The sequence below is a fragment of the Rattus rattus genome, chromosome 1 (genome assembly GCF_011064425.1).
Source record: "Rattus rattus isolate New Zealand chromosome 1, Rrattus_CSIRO_v1, whole genome shotgun sequence".
Lineage (NCBI taxonomy): Eukaryota > Metazoa > Chordata > Mammalia > Rodentia > Muridae > Rattus > Rattus rattus.
Window position 1 is genome coordinate 160,292,761 of NC_046154.1, and position 16,232 is coordinate 160,308,992.

At 36.7% G+C, this 16,232-nt stretch overlaps 1 pseudogene; it reads right to left on the reverse strand.

Annotated features, from left to right (window-relative positions):
• Positions 1-1,773: 1,773 nt before the first annotated feature.
• Positions 1,774-2,724, reverse strand: LOC116909508 (annotated as a pseudogene).
• Positions 2,725-16,232: the final 13,508 nt, after the last annotated feature.

Below are 16,232 nucleotides of genomic sequence, written 5' to 3' on the forward strand. Positions count from 1 at the left end.
CAGAGCCTGCCCCACATGTGGCACATATATATACAGCCACCCAATTAGACAAGATGGATGAAGCAAAGAAGTGCAGAAGTGTAGATCGCTCCTGAGAGACACAGCCAGAATACAGCAAATACAGAGGCGAATGCCAGCAGCAAACCACTGAATTGAGAATAGGACCCCCGTTGAAGGAATCAGAGAAAGAACTGGAAGAGCTTGAAGGGGCTCGAAACCCCATATGTACAACAATGCCAAGCAACCAGAGCTTCCAGGGACTAAGCCACTACCTAAAGACTATACATGGACTGACCCTGGACTCTGACCTCATAGGTAGCAATGAATATCCTAGTAAGAGCACCAGTGGAAGGGGAAGCCCTGGGTCCTGCTAAGACTGAACCCCCAGTGAACTAGAATGTTGGGGGGGGCGGCAATGGGGGAGGGTGGGGAGGAACACCCATAAGGAAGGGGAGGGGGAGGGGATGTTTGCCCGGAAACCGGAAAGGAATAACACTCAAAATGTATATAAGAAATATTCAAGTTAATAATAATAATAAAAAAGACATTTTAGAAAATAGAGACTTACAGGAAGTTTATTCTCTTTTTCTAACTTATACACATTGATGTGATGATTCATTCTTCTAGATTGATTGTTCAAGAAGTGAAATTAACAGTTATTGAGATAAAGATGGGAAAGTTGGCCGTGAGAAGTGCATAGTAGCTACACTGCTACAAAATCAGAGCGGATGCATGGAAAAGTATAGGGAATGGAAACATGCAAACTGAAGAATACAGAAAGCTGAGGTATTTAAATTTTTGAATTCAAAAACGTGAGACTAATTTACAGGCACCCAAGATTTCCAGATTTATATGGATAGTAGCACACAGTCACTATAATAGCCAGTGGGAACAATTTACTATAGTACCATCTAATGACATGGGTAAGAATATGTGCCTATACATTGAATTAAAATGACTGTATAGTAGTGTTTTAAGATATATATTATATATAAAAACTGACACAGGAAGAATTGTTCGTAGCATTTTAATTACTAAATTGTGTTTAAGAGATAGAAATTTCTCCAAATCCAGATGCAAATTAATAAATGGAAAAATATCTCTTTTCTGTTAACATCTCCTTTAAAATTTAGAAACTATACTGAAAAATACCAATTATCAACAAATTATTGTGTTGAATTATCTTAAGGCAATATATTATTTAATTAATTAACCAAATTATGTTTCCTCCACTAACATGCTTTTACAAGAGAAACCCGATATCCCACTCACCTTCCTTCTGTTTTGTTTCTTATGCACTCCCTCCCTCCTCCCTCCCCTGATATTCCCCTACACTGGGGCATGGAACCCTGATAGGACTAAGGGTCTCTCCTCCCCTTGATACCTGGCAAGGCCATCCTCTGCCACACATGTGACTGGCATCATTAGTCTCCCTGGGTACCCTGGGGATGGTGAATAATTAGCTTTGCTCTGTCATTTACAATGTTCAAAGTACCCCAATGAATTCTTTCAAATCTAGCAAGGTTCAGTTGATTGAAACATAAAAAGCTATATGAAGAGAATTTATCCATATACATAGAGCTTAAGATTCTAGTTTTGAGAAGGTAGTCACATTCTGTACTTAAGAAGATGTACTAAAATTATAGATGTTGTAAGCATCTAGGGAAAAAAAACTTAATTTGACTTAAATCCTCAATGAGTCAAATGGGTCACATCACAACTAATGCAATTGAGATTTGCTGTCCATTTTCCCATTGGTATTCCAACAGCATGTTATTTATGTCTAAACCTTGTCTCACTGTTTTGTAGAGAACAAAATCTACAAAGTACATGTCTGAAAGCATCCTGTGCCTGCTGAATCCTTAGGTTGTAAGTGAAACTGTCTAGCAAAAGGACCACAAAAGTGTTGAGTACAGCTACATCTTTATTTAAAGTCACCATCTCCTTGGTTGATGTTTTCATGTACATGAAGATACAACCCAAATAAGTAATGGAGACAACAACCACATGTGAAGAGTAGGTAGAAAAGGCCTTTTTCTTCTATTGAGTATAAGGGAACTTTAGTATGATTTTTTTTTTATGATGAGTGTGTAGGAGAGAATCACTAAGACCAAAGTGATGACAAGTGTCATGACCACTAAAACAAAATCCAATAACTCAATAACTCAAGACAGCTGCAGCAGAGAAGTATCACACAGAAAGTAGTATATTGTTTTTGAGGCACAGAAATCCAGTTGGAGTCCCAAGAGCAAAGCAGGGAAGATAATTAAGAACACAGTTCCCCAGGAGCTGAGGACGAGTAGGTGGCACACTTTGCTATTCATGATGATGGGGTAATGCAGTGGTCTGCAGATGGCAACATAGTGGTCATAGGACATGTCAGCAAGAAGGTAAAACTCTGTATTTCCTAGTAAGAAAAACAAGAATAATTGAGCTGCACAAGCATTGTAGGAAATTGTTCTGTCTCCTGAGAGAATGCTTATCAGGAACCTGGGAATGCACACTGTGGTGAATGCAATTTATAAAAGGAGAAAAATTCTGGAAGAAGAAATACATTGAATTCTTTAGATGGAGATCAGGCGGGGTGAGAAAGATAATCATTAAGTTCTCCATCATGCTTAAGATATAATTAAAAAACAGAAACAGGAAAATCGGAATTTGTAGCTGAGGGTCATCTGTCAGACCAAGCAAAATGAACACTATCTTCCCTGACTGGTTCTTCATTTCTGCTTTGTTCTAGCAAATCTGTAGAAGATATTAAACTAAAATTACATCTAGAAACGCATATTTCTTCTTTCTTGGCCATAGAAAGTTAGTATTAATAACTTTAATCAACGCATGGATATTTTAACCAGTGAATTCAAATTCTTCCCACAAACATTTTCTCAACCACATTACTTGACTGATGAGTACTTGTATTCTTTTCATGTGCAGATTTGAGTCAACACCTGTTCCAATTAGTGGAGGCATGTAAGTCATTTGAAACACTTTTCAGTTTTATGAGTGTTTATCTCTGTCTTTTTTCAAATATTTTTCTAGGACTTATTCAATATTTAGCATTGTGTAATATCATTAATATCTCAAGATATTTTGCAACTAAGTGATAATGATAATTATTTTATGAAATGCTTTGATTCACAGTGGCTTCAATAGGTAACAATACTGTCCAACTGAACAGTACTTTATATACAACAGAAGAGAAAATTTCTCAGATGTAATTAATTAAAAAGGAGGAATTTCCAAAATAATACTCAGGTAAAGATCCATGATGAAGAAGATGATGTGCACACATTGTTAGAACCTTGAAAGTAATTGAAATGAAACAAGATATTTCAAATCTCAATAGTGTATCATGAGATTCAATTTCTATAAGAAATGGTGTTTGTGAGATACAGTTCTCCACTACTACCTTTTGCATCAAACAAGACTGAATGTGGAACAAAAATTAGTCAGTAGAAATAACAATTCTATTTAATGTGTGCTGCAGTTAGAAAACTGATATTCAAGGTACCAACATGAAAATACTTTCTGTCTTAAAGTTTATGCTTGTATATATTGTTTGTATCTCTGAATAATTAAACGTTCATTTTAAGTATAATCATGTTTTGACTATATATTGTTTGTATTTTGGATAATTTAGGCTTATTAAAAACACAGTAATAACGTTTTAAGCCTATGAGTTTAACCAGTATTTCTTTTATTTGTGAAGAAATGGAAAATCCTTAAAGTAAAAAAAAAAAATGATCTTTTTTCCTTTCTAATATATGTGAGTTAAGGTAAACTGTCCTTTTCTGATTAAATTTAGATAGTGTAAAGTAAGACACAAAATATATATTTAGGGCAAGATCAACTTGGTTTTTAAAACCCACATTTATTGAAATGAACCTAGGTTATCTGAATGATTTTGCCTATTATATTTCAGTAGTAAAAACTTAAACAACTGGATGCCTCTTTTTCATTTCTTGGTTGTGAGCATAGAACTTAAGTCTTTCATATGCTAAAGAATTGGAGCTACCAAACTTCACTCCCAGGACATAATTTCTTTTGTGTTTAATGATTCTGAGTTTCATATAGCACAGAGGTAATATTTCTCTTTTGTGCCCCTTTGAAGGCTTCTAACCCTGATAGCATTTCCCTGAAATATCCTTCTCTCACATCATATTTTATTATGAATTTTATTGATGATGTAGACAGCTAGAAGTAGCTGATTGCCTTGTTATGTATTAAAATCATGTAGTATCTAATGAAGTGATTTAATAAATATAGAGGTGGCAGCATTATACACAATGCCTTTAGGTTGTGTTATGGAAAAAGGAATTTAAAGTAAAGGGAAATAAACATCAAAGGAGCCCAAAGCTAAATGATGGTATCTTTCTACATTAGGAAAATTTATACTGGAGAAACCTAAATGACCAAAACTGTCACTGTGCATAGATGATTTAAAATATTATGATAAAATATTAATATAGAATATGTCTGTACAAAGGTTCATTTCTTTTTTCGATTTTTAAAAATTTTTATTGGATACATTTCTTTACTTACATTTCATATGTTAATCCCCTTCTAGGTTTCCTGTCCATAAGCCCCCACTCCCTCCCTTCCCCCTATCCCATTTGGGTATTCCCACTATACATCCTCTTTACTGTCCTCCCATATTACCCTGCACTGTGGGTCTAACCTTGGCAGATCCAAGGGCTTCCCCTTCCCCTGGTGTCCCAACAAAGCTATTCTCTGCTATATATGCAGTTGGGGCCCTGGGTCAGTCCATGTATAGTCTTTCGGTAGAGGTTTACTCCCTGGAGCTCTGGTTGGTTGGCATTGTTGTTTCTTTGGGGTTGCAAGCTCCTTCAACTCTTTCAGTCCTTCCACTAATTCCACCCAAGGGGGTATTATTCTCAGGTTAGTGGTTTGCTACTAGCATTGATGTCTGTGTTGGGCATGCTCTGGATATATCTCTCAGGAGCGATCTATATTTGATACCTTTCAGCATGCATTTTCTAGCTGCTTCAGTCTTATCTAGTTTTGGTAACCATGTATATATATGGGCCACATGTGGATCAGCATCTGAAAGGCCATTCCGTGAGTTGCAGCTCTAAACTTTGTTTCCATATCCCCTCCTAATGATATTTTTCCCCTTTTAAGAAGGAGTGGGAGCATCTGCATTTGGGTCATCCTTCTTCAGCTTGCTGTGGTTTGTGGATTGCATTTTGGGTAATTTGAGGGGTTTGGCTAATATCCATTTATCAATGAGTGCATACCAAGTGTGTTTTTCTGTGATTGAGTAACCTCACTCAGGATGATATTTTCTAGTTCATACCATTTGCCTATGAATTTCATGAAGACATTGTTTTTAACAGTTGTGTAGTACTCCATTGTGTAGATATACCACTTGTTTGGAATCTTTTCTTCGGTTGAAGGGCATTGGAGTCCTTTCCAACTTCTGGCTATTATAAATAAGGCTGCTATGAACATAGTGGACCATGTGTCTTTATTGTATGTTGGAACATCTTTTGGATATATGCCCAAGAGAGATAGCTGGGTCTTCAAGTAGTGGAATGTCCAATTTTCTGAGGAACCTCCAGAATGATTTCCAGAATAGTTTTACTAATTTGCAATCCCACCAACAATGGAGGAGTGTTTCTCTTTCTCCACATTCTCACCAGCATCTGCTGTTACCTGACTTTTTCATCTTAGCCATTCTGACTGGTGTGAGGTGGAATCTCAGGGTTGTTTTGAGTCACATTTCCCCGATGACGAAGGATGTTAAACATTTCTTTAGGAGCTTTTTGGCCATTCGATAATCCTCAGCTGAGAATGTTTTGTTTAGCTCTGTACCCCTTTTTTTAATAGGGTTATTTGGCTCTCTGGAGTCTACCTTCTTGAGTTCTTTGTATATTTTGGATGTTAGCCCTCTATCAGATGTTGGGTTGGTAAAGATCTTTTCCCAATCTCTTGGCTGCCATTTTGTCCTAATGACAGTGTCTTTAGCTTTACAAAAGCTTTGCAGTTTTATGAGATCCCATTTGTTGATTTTTGATCTTAGAGACTGAGCCATTGGTCTTTCTTTCAAGAAATTTTCCCCAGTGCCAATGTGTTTGAGATTCTTCCCCACTTTTCCTTCTATTAGTTTGAGTGTATCTGGTTTGATGTGGAGGTCTTTGATCCACATGGACTTAAGCTTTTTACACGGTGTTAGAATGGATTGATTGGCATTCTTCTACACGCTGACCTCCAGTTGAACCAGCACCATTTGTTGAAAATGCTATCTTTCTGGCATTGAATAGTTTTAGCTCCTTTTTCAAAGATCAAGTGACTATAGGTGTGTGGGTTCATTTCTGGGTCTTCAATTCTGTTCCACTGATACATCTGCCTGTCTTTGTACCAATACTGTACCGTTTCTATGACTACTGTGCTGTAATACTGCTTGAAGTAAGGGATCGTGGTTCTCCCAGAAGTTCTTTTAATGTTGAGTATAACTTTCACTATCCTGGGTGTTTTGTTATTCCAAATAAATTTGAAAATTGATTTTTCTATCTCTATGAAAAATTGAGTAGGAATTTTAATGGGGATTGCATTGAATCTGTAGATTACTTTTGATAAAATGGCCATCTTTATATATTAATCCTGCCAATTCATGGGCATGGAAGATCTTTCCATCTTCTGAGATCTTCCTCAATTTCTTTCTTTAGAGACTTGAAATCCTTGTCACAAAGATCTTTCCTTGTTCAGTTAAAATCACACCAAGATATTTTATATTATTTGGGACTATTGCAAAGGGTGTCACTTCCTTAATTTCTTTCTCAGCCTGTTTATCCTTTGAGTAGAGGAAACCTACTGATGTTTTTTAGTTAATTTTATACCCTGACACTTTGCTAAAGTTGGTTATCAGGTTAAGTTGTTCTCCAGTGGACCTTTTGGGGTCACTAAAGTATGCTATCATATCATCTGCAAATAGTGATATTTTGATTTCTTACCTTCAAATATATATCCTTTTGACCTCCTTTCGCACTCTGATTGCTCTGGATAGGACTTCGAGTACTATATTGAATAAGTAGGGAGAGAATGGGCAACCTATTCTAGTCCCTGATTTTAGTGGGATTAGTTCAAGTTACTCTCCATTTAGTTTGATGTTAGTTACTGGTTTGCTGTATATTGCTTTTACTATGTTTAGATATGGGCCTTGGATCCCTGATCTTCCCAGGTCTTTTATCATGACGGGGTGTTGAATTTTGTAAAATGCTTTCTCAGCATCTAATGAAATGATCATGTGGTTCTTATCTATGAGTTTGTTTATATAGTGCATTATGTGGATGGATTTTCATATATTAAACCCTCACTACATCCCTGGGATGAAGTTCATGATGGTTGATCATTTTGATGTGTTCTTGGATTCAGTTTGCAAGAATTTTATTGAGTATTCATGTGTCAATATTCAAAAGGGAAATTGGTCTGAAGTTCTCTTTCTTTGTTGGGTCTTTGTGTGGTTTATGTATAAAAGTAATTTTGGCTTCATAGGAGGAATTTGGTAGTGCTCTGTCCATTTCAATTTTGTGAAATAAGTTGGACAGTACTATTTTGAGGTCTTACATAAAGGTCTGATAGAATTCTGTACTGAACCCAACCTGACCTGTGCTCTATTTGGTTGGGAGAATTTAAAAACTGCTTCTATTTTTTTTTTTTTTTTTAGGAATTATGGGGCTGTTTAAATTGTTTTCTTGTTCCTGATTTAACTTTGGTGCCTGATATCTATCTAGAAAATTGTCCATTTCCCCCAGATTTTCCAGTTTTGTTGAATATAGGCTTTTGTAGTAGGATCTGATGATTTTTTTTAAATTTCTTCAGATTCTATTGTTATGTTTCCCTTTTCCTTGCTGATTTTGTTAATTTGGATATACTCTCTCTGACTTCTGGTTAGTCTGACTAAGGGCTTATCTATCTTGTTGATTTTCTCAAAGAACCAGCTCCTGGTTTTGTTGATTCTTTATATAGTCCTTTTCATTTCTAATTGTTTGATTTCAGCTCTGTGTTTGATTGTTTCCTGCCTTCTACTCATCTTGGGTTTATTTATTTCTTTTTGATCTAGAGCTTTTAGGTGTGCTGTCAAGCTGTAGAGATATGCTCTCTCCTGTTTCTTTTTGCAGGCACTCAGAGCTATGGGTCTTCCTCTTTGTACTGCTTTCATTGTGTCCTATAATGTTTGGAATGTTGTATCTTAAATTTCATTAAATTCAAAGAAGTTTTAATTTCTTTCTTTATTTCTTCATTGAGCAAGATTTCATTAGTTACAACATTGTTCAACTTCCATGTAAATGTGAGCTTTCTGTCATTATTGTTGTTATTTAAGACCAGTCTTAGAGCATGGTGATCTGATGCATGGGATTATTTATATCTTCCTCTATCTGTTGAGGCCTGTTTTGTGACCATTCACATGGTCAATTTTGAAGAAGGTTCTGGGAGGTGCTGAGAACAAGGTATATCCTTTAGTTTTAGGATGGAATGTTCTATAAATGTGTGTTAATTTGGTTCATAACTTCTGTTAATTTCTCTATCTGTTTAGTTTCTGTTTCCATGATCTGTCCATTGATGACAGTGGGGTGTGGAAATCTACTGTTATCGTGTGAGGTGCAATGTTTGCTTTGAGGTTTAGTAAGGTTTCTTTTATGAATGTACGTGCCCTTGCATTTGGAGCATAGATATTTAGGATTGAGAGTTCATCTCGGTAGATTTTTCCTTTGATGAAAATGAAGTGTCCTTCCTTATCTTTTTTAATTACTTTTGGTTGAACGTCAATTTTATTTGATATTAGAATGGCAACTCCAGCTTGTTTCTTCAAGCCATTTGCTTGGAAAATTGTTTTCCAGCCATTTACTCTGAGGTAGTGTCTGCCTTCGTCTCTGAGGTGTGTTTCCTGCATACAGCAAAATGCTGGGTCCTCTTTACGTATCCATTCTCTTAGTCTATGTTTTTTTATTGGGGAATTGAATCCGTTAATGTTGAGAGTTATTAAGGAATATTGATTGTTGCTTCCTGTTATTTTCATTGTTAGAAGTGGAATTATGTTTGTTTGTCTCTCTTTTGGTTTCATTCCAAGGAATTATATTCCTTCTTTCTGTACAGTGTAGTTTCTCTCCTTGTGTTGGAGTTTTCCATCTATTAACATTTGTAGGGCTGGATTTGTAGAAAGATTTCACAAATTTGGTTTTGTCATGGAATATCTTGGTTTCCCCATCTATGATAATTGAAAGCTTTGCTGGATATTGTAACTTGGGCTGGCATTTGTATTCTTTTAGGGTCTGTATGACATCTGTCCATGATCTCCTGGTTTTCATAGTCTCTGGTGAGAAGTCTGGTGTAATTCTTATAGGTCTGCCTTTATATGACACTTGACTTTTTTTCCCTTACTGCTTTTAATATTTTTCCTTGTTTTATACATTTCTGTTAGGGAAGTTTTCTTCTATGATTTTGTTGAATATATTTACTGGCCCTTTAAATTGGGAGTCTTCACTTTCTTCTATACCCATTATCCTTAGGTTTGATCTTCTCCTTGTGTCCTGGATTTCCTGTATGTTTTGGGTTAGGAGTTTTTTTTTTTTTACATTTTACATTATCTTTGACAGTTGTGTCGATGTTGTCTATGATATTTTCTGCCCTGAGATTCTCTCTCCCATCTCTTGTATTCTGTTGGTGATAGTTCTATCTATGGCTTCTTGTCTCTTCCTTTGGTTTTCTATATCCAGTGTTGTCTCCTTTTGTGCTTTCTTTATTGTTTCTATTTTCATTTTAAAATCCTGAATGGCTTTGTTAAATTCCTTCACCTGTCTGGCAGTTTTCTCCAGTATTTCTTTCATGGATTTTGTGTTTTCTCTTTAAGGGCTTCTACTTGTTTGCTTGTGTTTTCCTGCATTTCTTTAAGGGAGTTCTTTATGTTCTTCTTACAGTCCTCAATCAGTATCTTAAAACATAATTTTAATTCTAAATCTTGCTTTTCCAGTGTGTTTGGATAACCAGTATTTACTTTGGTGAGAAAACTGGGCTCTGATAATGCGAAGTAGACTTCGTTTCTGTTTCTTAGGTTCATGTACTTGTCTCTAGCCATTGAGTTGTCTCTGGTGTTTGCTTATCTTGATGTTTCTGAGAGTGACTTGACCCTTCTGTAGGTCTCTGTGTCAGCACCCCTGTAGAACGGTTTTTCTGTTTTCTTTCAGCCTTTTCTGTGATCAATTGCTCTGATTCCAGGGATGTAGGCACACCTGGTGTCAGTCTTCCAGCTCTAGACACTGCCAGGAATCAGAAAGGTCCTGCCCCTGATTGCTTCTAGGTCCTTGCACCCAGAAGTAACAGTTGGCACTAGGCAATTCCCTCATGGGTCTGGAATATAGGCATTGGGTAGTCTCCTGTGGCTTCTCAGGAGTGTCCACACCTCTTAGGGTTCAGCTCTTTCCTTCATAGGATTTGGGTTCAGGGAACCAGTTCTGTTCCATCCTGGGCACAGACTGGAACCACAGGTACTGGAGACTGACTGTTCCTATATTCTTGTGTCCAGATGCACTGTGCAGTTTTGCCATGGACCAGAGACAAGAACAGAAGTGAGTAGAAGTGGCAATCTGTCCTGCAGTCTCAGGATGTCTGCACTTCTGGGTATTCAGCTCTCTTCTGCACAGGATTTGGGTACCTAGTCTAATGATTTTAAGTGCAACTTTACTTGTGAATTTTGTTTGTAGCATTTGGAATTGACTCAGTGCCTTGTACATTCTAGGCAAGCATTCTATAACTGGGTTACATCTTAGTCCTTTCAAATAAAATCTATATGAGATAGTCCTTCTATGTATATCTAACAGCACTCTCTCTTCAGGAATTCAGATTATATATAACCATAAATTTTGACACACATAAATTTCATTTCATAGACTCTGTTTTCTTTTCTTCTTCCCATGTGTTCCCTATAATAAAGCTAGGCATTGTACTCACATGCAGTGCCAGGTGTTAAGTAATTAATTTATGGAAACCACATGCTGGAATCACTATATCCACGAATCAATCATGTCTCCTTTCTGCTACATCTTTCTTTAGGGGTCATTGAATCCAACTTAAGGATTAGAATATCTCCTTGGTTTTCAACCTAAGCTTTGTCTATTTTTGGGAATCACATTGACCCATATAAAAACGCTGAGCATTTGGTCCACACCTGTAGTCTCAGAGGTGGAGATGTAGAGGCAAGAGTACCCCTGAGGCTCACTGTTCAGCCAGTGTAGGTGAACCAGTGAATACTAAGTTTCCAGAGTCTGTGGAGAATGATTCCAGAAGATGCCTAACATACCTTCCGTCCTTTACCTGCATGTGCATACAAGGCATGAGCACCCACACTCATAAATGCTTACATGCTCACAAACATAACATACATATAATAAATGAATAGGTGAACTTTGCAATAGTGGATTTGGGACAATAGCTCCTTTGAAGTGTTTTATTCTCCTTTATCACTGCTTAGTTATAATATCCATCATTCAAATAGTTTTATGGTCAGCATTTTTACGAATTCTTATTTTTCTTATACACCAATGAATGATGGATTTTCATGGAGTCTCTAGTGAAATATAAGCAAGAGGGGATTGAAAACACTGACTGATGAAAATATTCATTTCTGAAGTTTGATCAACTGGTAAATGAACATAATGACCTGATCATGTGATGCAAGGATTGAATTGACTCCTGTAAGTTGTCCATGGACTCCTACATATATACTCCATGGCTCATTTCTGCTTTCTCATCCCCACAAAATAAATACAACTAATTTAAAAACAATCCCTTAATTACTAAGCTAAGTACGAAATCAACTCCAATCATAATCAAGACTCACATTTTTGTTACTGTCTCAGAGAAGCACCTTTAAACAGGGTCTGGTTTTCATGGGAGTGGGAAGTACAAAAGACAGTGGAGTCACACAGGCAATAATCTCAGAGGATCACTTGAAGACACAATGACAACCTCTTCCGGAATCTGCCTATCATCTTTGAATCCCACATTTATCAGCTTATAGATACCAAATGCTTCCTCGAAGTGCCAAACTCAACCCTGCACCACTTTGGAACATTAGAATCTAGTAATATAATTACTTTACAGAAATCATAAAGACATCATTCTAAGAGAAAACTATTTTTTCTTGTACAATTAGTTTCAAGTTTTGGCAGCACATAAATGAATCTGAAGATGACAGCATTTATATCCTGATCCCTATGAACATTTATAGAAAGGCTTCTGTACAGTCTCTCTTCTGACTATATACTCTCCTATCTGTGCCCAATGGCCAAATGCAACAAGAACTCAATAGAATGCATAGTGTGTCTTTTCAGAGAACCCAGGAGGTGAGGAGTGTCAGAGCAATTTAAATGGAGAATACAAGCATGGGTTAATTTTTATACCTTGATAAGCAGAATTCCAAAAGATTATAAAGGCCTGGATCTTATGGTATATATATAGTTTGTCCTCCAATGTTTCCTAGGCCTTGATATTAAAAAGTGATTGAACCTAAGATGTAAAGCACATTTCAAAAAGTTTTTAGGCCATTGTCTCAAAAAAGATTAATGTAGGTTTGGGGTACTTGCTTCTTCACATCAATAAAACAGTCACTAGGACAAAAAAAGAAGTGACAGATTTTTTTTAAAAACATTTCTATTGTTTTGAGAGTTATTCATTACAGCATACATAAGGGATCATGAATAATATGATACTAAATTCCTAAATTCTTCTAGGTTGAGGGGGCAAAAGTGATGTTCTTGTATGACTCTGAATTATACAACCTTTGGAGGACTGCTGAAAGTAATTTTTATGAATGATTGAAAAGGATCTGGTGATAAGACTCTCATGCCTGTCAAAGTTAATTACTGTTTCTGTTCACTATGAAGTATAGAAGACTAGTAATGATACAAAATTGAAAATGATGCTGTATTTGAGAGGCAATCCTGTGGTAAATATTACAAGAAATATTCATAGATAGCTCTAGGTATTTATTATGGGTTTTCTATTATCATGGTTCAGTATCTCCTCAATAGATTACTCTGCTATCATAACATATGGTTGATACTTCTTTCATTGTTTTCCCCTATATTTAAATTCATTTTTGGAAGAGTAATGTTAGGAACAATCTTTTCAGTAAGAAAATTAATGTTTATAATTCTCTGTTCTATATAACCATTGTGACTTTTGAAATTTATTATTAAGAACCAGAAGGTCTTTTATAACACAGGTTCAAAAGATAATGTTGAGATATAGATTAGTTGGTAATATACTTGCGAGCATGAGAGTCTGTGTTCAATCCTAAGAATCCATGTTTAAAAATTTCTAGTTGGGTAGTGGTAACACAGGTCTTTAATCCCAGTACTCAGGCAGGAGGATCTCTGAGTTCGAGGCCAGTCTGGTCTACAGAGTGATTTCTAGGATGCTTAGGTATATGCAGAGAAACCCTGTCTCAAAAACCAACCAACAACACCACCAACAGCAAAAAAACAAACAGCAAAAGCCCTCCCCCAACAACAGCAACAATAAAAACAATCTAGGTATAGTGGCACATGCTGGGAATTAGAGGCAGGCAGATCACTAGGATTGGCCAGGTTGGCAAGTTATAGAGAAGGTACTCTATCTCATAAAAGGGTATATATATATATATATCTGATGCCCTCTTCTGATCTCCATTGGCATCAGGTACACATGTGTTACACAGACATACATGCAGGCAACAATATACTTAACATAATTAATGATGATGATGATGATGATGATGATGATGATGATGAAGTACTTATTAGATTTTCTGATTTTAAGCTAATGAATAATGACATGCAATGTTTGTATGTGTGTTTGTGCGTGTGCGTGTGTGTGTGTGTGTGTGTGTGTGTGTGTGTGTGTTCACACGTGTGTGGGACCCTCCTGGGCTCCCTCAGTGTTTGCCTCCTGCTGAGCCTTGCTGACACAAGTGGAAACTTTTGTTTTTAAGAAAAGAATATCTTGGCTGGGGATTTAGCTCAGTGGTAGAGCGCTTACCTAGGAAGCATAAATATCTGGAGTGGGTGCCAGGCGCACAAAAAAAAAAAAAAAAAAAAAAAAAAAAAAGAAAAGAATATCTTTATATCTTTGCCTTTGCGGTTTGGCCGACCAGCATTAACGCCATTGAGTCAGTTAATGTTTTTATCCTGAGAATGTAAACTTGTTTTTCCATTTTGCTTCCAGGGGTTTTTCCACCTGGTGGACTTGGTATATATACTGTGAACCTCAGTAAAGCTTTGGCATTTTTGTAGCATGAATGACCCGAGTCTCTGTCTTCCACTGAATGCCCCAGGCCTACACCCGTTTCTCAGTACCATGGCAGCATGGGCACTGTCACGTTTGTGTAAAGATTCTTGAATACTAGCATTGGTATTCATCCACAAGTATTAAATTTTCATCAAATGTGTGGTCTATGATGTATACGTAGAGTGAATTTCCACATATCTAAGGAACAGACAAAAACATTTAATAGAGAAGGCTCATGTCATTTAGAAATACTGTGAATTTTTTACATAGTTTTGTTATTGCTGTAGCACACCCAATCTCTTCCTGAGAATTAAGCTTTTCATATTTTTTCCTGTACTTATGGGAAGTGAAAATTCAGAGATGTCAGCTTTCAAGATATTAATATTTTAGTACTGTGATCATCAGGATTTTAGATTTTAGGCATGTTTATTCTGTCAGGGTTCAATATTCAGGATTATGGATAAATAACTCTGAAGAAAAAAGACAATGAATGAGCAGGGACAATCTTACCACAGGGAGATACTTCAGAATTAAGGTTAAGAAGAAATCTCTTTAGGTCTATTTATTATGGGGAAAGTAAATTTGGTGACTAATGTAAATAAAACTGTTCAGTTTGATGCATGTTGTCTTACCTTGTGGAAGCTTAGATAACCAGAGAAGACTTTTGAGAATAGAAAGTGTGGGCTGAGGTTTTCACCCAATGGTCCTCCTCCATGACTCCAATATGATAACCTGTGGTGTGTGTGGTGGTTTCAATAAGAAATGTCCTCTAGAGCCACACATATTTGAATGCTTTGGCTTCAGTTGATGACCTGTTTGTGGAGATTGTGGGATGGGGTGGCCTCACAGGGGGAAGTATATCACAGGGTGGGATGGGACTGTGGGTGTTTGGGGTTAGATTATAGCCTTGCCCTGATCTTAGTTCACAATTTTGGCTTCATAGTTTTCATGTGGAATGTGGCAGTGCCCTGCTGCTATGCTTACTGCACTGTCATGGATTCTTCACACAGAACCAAAAATCACAATTAACTTGTTGATAAGTTGCTTTGGCTATGGTATTCTATCACAGTAACAGAGGCTTAACTAATACAGAAAGTGGTATCAGGGAGTGATTTCTTGCTGTGAAGAAATCTACCAATAGTTCCTTGAGAGCCAGGGCTTTCAGCCTTCCTAACACTGCCCCTTTGATGCAGTTCCTCATGTTGTAGTGACCCCCAATCATAAAATTAATTTGTTGCTATTTCATAACTGTAACTTTGCTATTGTCATGAATCCTACTGTAAATATCTGATATCCAGGTTATCTGATAGGGGACACCTGTGAAAGGGTCATTTGTCCCTCCCCGTCAAAGTGTCGAGAACCACTACTTTAGAGGAAAATGAATGACTTAGAACTAAAAATGGTTTAGGTTATATGCTGCAAGCAGAGACTAACTGGCTATTTTAGTAGGATTTTGGGAAACAGTAATGTTGAGTAAAATGTGGACTTTTGAAGCCTGGCTCAAGAGGTTTCAGAGAGAAGCAAGACTCACCAGCAACTGGGTTAGAGACCATATAGTGTAATACATTAGTAAATAATATGACTGCTTCTTTCCAAAGAACTTGTCTGAGGTTACATCAAAGTGTAGTGGATTAATTTTTTTTTGGTAGAAGAAATATTAAAACATTATAACACTGATTCTGTGACACAGTGGTTTAATGACTGGTCTACAGTGAAGAGAAGCTAGTGGGTGGGAAAGAAATAAAAATATATAGTTTTGAGAGAAAAAATACAAGGAATTTTAATGTTATAGCCAAGACTTGTGCTGAGAAGCTGTAGTGGTTAAAGAGACTAACACACTTGTCCCCTCCTCCACTCTGGAACACCAAGAATGATGTCTCAAGGACAAGTCTCCACCCAGCTAAGCTTCCAATTTGTGAAAGAACCTGAGAAGTTTTCTGTGCCTA